This window comes from Ursus arctos, unplaced genomic scaffold, assembly GCF_023065955.2.
Source record: "Ursus arctos isolate Adak ecotype North America unplaced genomic scaffold, UrsArc2.0 scaffold_36, whole genome shotgun sequence".
In the NCBI taxonomy this organism is placed as follows: domain Eukaryota; kingdom Metazoa; phylum Chordata; class Mammalia; order Carnivora; family Ursidae; genus Ursus; species Ursus arctos.
In genome coordinates, this window is record NW_026623050.1 from 26,037,650 (window position 1) to 26,040,972 (window position 3,323).

The 3,323-nt window shown below is 39.5% G+C and overlaps 1 pseudogene; it reads right to left on the reverse strand.

Moving 5' to 3' along the window:
• Window positions 1-933: 933 nt before the first annotated feature.
• LOC113269729 (signal peptidase complex subunit 2-like) lies at window positions 934-1,907 on the reverse strand (annotated as a pseudogene).
• Window positions 1,908-3,323: the final 1,416 nt, after the last annotated feature.

The window sequence follows — 3,323 nt, forward strand, 5'->3', positions numbered from 1 at the left end:
GGTCAGAGAGGCCTGTCAGGGCTGTCACAGTAATCCAGGCAAGGGGGGAACATGGTGTGCACAAAAAAAAAAAAAAAAAAAAAATAAAATGATGCAGAGTTGAAGGGAGATTCAGGAGTTTTAAAAGAGGAACAGTTTGTTTGACTTTGCCACTGCTTGTTTTGGTGGGGTGAAAGAGAAAAATAGATTATCACACAGGTTATCAGGGCTGGGGACCTCACTGGAAGGTGGAACCAGTTCCTGAGGTAGAGAACACTGAAGGAGAAGTCATCTGGGGGGGGGGGGGGGGAAGCATTTTTTTTTTTTAATTAATCCATTTCAGGCATGTAGTTCTCTCTTTTTTTCACATCTTCTTTCCTTTTATTGAAAAAAAATGTAGAAAATGGCTGTTAATAAAGGGCACGAACATATCAACAGGGATATACTAGTGGAAAATATAGACAGTATAAAATTAAAAATGGCCCTGGCTTCTTTAATTGGTTAAGAGCACAAAATGTAACAGGCAGAAAGTCTGTTTTAAGCAAATTAAAAAGCTGTGTTTTTCCCAATTCTCCCCAAGTCAGATATATAGACACCCACAAAAATGGTGTGTGAAGGAAAGCTGTCATACACAAGAAGTTGTATCCCAAATTAAGGGAAATAGCTATTGAAACAGGAATTAACACAAGAAAGTCAGCAACAGGTTAACAATTTTAAAAAACTGAGTCTTTAAAGCTGCATAGCACAAAGCTATAGGATATAAAGCACTGCTAGGTATGAAGGAGGAAGCCTGTATTGTTGCTAGCAAAAATGCTTTTCTAGAAAAGCAAAGCAAAACAATGCAATCAGCAGACCAAGGAGGCTAAAGTTAGATACCAGAGCTATAACTTCTCATATCTGAACCAGAAGATCCTATCCAGAATAGACTAAAAGTTCAGGACAAGACAGGGCCATTTTTAACATATCTTACTTTATCCACTTTAGGTTCTCTGCTTCCATCTCCCTCACCTTGAAATTCAGCATCATCCAGCAGAAAGATGGCTGCTTTTAGAATTGGCTGTTCTATTTTTCTTTCTTTTTTTTAAAGATTTTATTTATTTATTTGAGACAGAGCAAGAGAGAAAGCAAAATCAAGGGGAGCAGCAGGCAGAGGGAGAAGCAGATTCCCCACTGAGCAGGGAGCCCGATGTGGGGCTTTGATCCCAGGACCCTGGTATCATGACCTGAGCCGAAGGCAGACACTTAACCAATTGAGTGACCAAAGCATCCCTTTATTTTTCTTTCTGTGGCAGGAATGTCATGGAGCCTGGATATTTCAGGCTTGTATGCATCCATGACCAGTGTTGCACTGTGGTCAAAAAACTTAGCCATGGACTTGTTGTACTCAGACTCTCGATGCTGCTTTGTTCTTCCACTCATGAAAGTCAACTTCAGAATGTATTTGTCATTGAACCTTTTGAGACTGGAGGACAATTGCCAAATAAAATCAGGATCCATTCCTATAGGATCTTTCCTGTGGGCCTTATCCTTACATGAGTATAAATGGTCAGGATCTCTGTCATCTCAAAATAGGATATGACACACAAGGCCAAAACAGGCTTAGATTCTGGAAAAGGGTGCATATAATCCCAAATCAAAGCCACTATGGCAAAGAAACAGAAGATGGTGCAGATGGTAAAGTGACCATCAATCAGACCAAAATTCTCCACACACTTGTACTTTTCCAGAAGGATCTTTTTGGCAGAATCACCCAAAGAATTCTTCACAGCCGATCCATCCCATTTGTCAATTTTTACAGGCTTATCATCAATCTTCCACTTTTCCCACAAGTCTCTGTGGCCACTGCCAGTCCTGCAGCTGGGACCACTGCCAGCACTGCTGCCTCTGCCACCACCAGTCCCCCCGCCCTACGTAGATGCCACCACCATAAATTGAATCATATAGGATTAAAAAGGTATAGGCATGGTAGAGAAGTTTGGCAGTTTCTTAAGAGCTAAATAAATACTTCCCATACAACTGAGAAATCCTCAGTATTTACTCATGACAGATGAAAACAAACATATACATAAAGACTTGTACTCAAATGTTCATAGCAGCTTTATTATATCTAATAGCCACAAACTGGAAACAACCCAAATGTCCTCAGCCAGTGACTGGATAAACAACTTATTACATACAATGGCATACTACTCATGATATAAGGAACAAACTACTGATACAAACAGCAAGATGGATAAATCTCAAAAGCATTATGTTAAATGGGAAAAGGCCACACAAAAGACTACATACTATATGATTCAATTTATGTGGAATTCTGCAAAGGCAGAAAAAAACTAAAGGATCAGATCAGCAGTTGCCAGATCTGGGATAAAAGGAAGGGGGACTTCAAAGAAACATGAGAGAACTTTATAGGGTGATGGGAATATTGTATATCTTGATAGTGGAGGAAGTTACAGGACTGTATATGTTTGTCAAACCTCAGAACTGTATACCTGAGAGAAAATGGTGGTGGCAAGCCTCACTCAAAAGAACAGAAAAATCTAGGGGCAACTGGGTTACACAGCGGTTAAGCGTCTGCCTTTGGCTCAGGGCGTGATCCCGGCATTATGGGATCGAGCCCCACATCAGTCTCCTCCGCTATGAGCCTGCTTCTTCCTCTCCAACTCCCCCTGCTTGTGTTCCCTCTCTCACTGGCTGTCTCTATCTCTGTCAAATAAATAAATAAAATCCTAAAAAAAAAAAAAAAAAAAAAAGAATAGAAAAACCTAAAATGCAGTTTTTATATTCTCACCTCAAGAAGCTGGAACAACAACAGAAGAACAGGCCTAATCCACGCACGAGAAAGCAGTTGATCAAAATTACAACAGATCAATGAATTACAAACCAGGAGCACAGTAGAGCAGATCAACAGAACTAGAAGCTGGTTCTTTGAAACAATAAATAAAATTGACAAACCACTGAAAAGACTTATCCAAAAGAATAGAGAAAGGACCCATATTAATAAAATTATGAATGAAAAGGGAGCGGTCACAACCAACACCAATGAAATAGGAAGGATATTAGAAACTTTTATCAACAGCTTTATGCCAATAAATTAAGCAATCTGGAAGAGATGGAGGCCTTCCTGGAAACCTATAAACTACCAAGACTGAAACAGGAAGAAAATGATTTTTTAAACAGGCCAATTAATTATGAAGAGATTGAGTCAGTGATAAACAACCTTCCGAAAAACAAAACTCCAGGCCCGGACAGTTTTCCTGGGGAATTCTACCAAACATTCAAAGAAGAAATAATACCTATTCTCCTAAAGCTATTTCAAAAAATAGAAACAGAAGGAAAGCTAC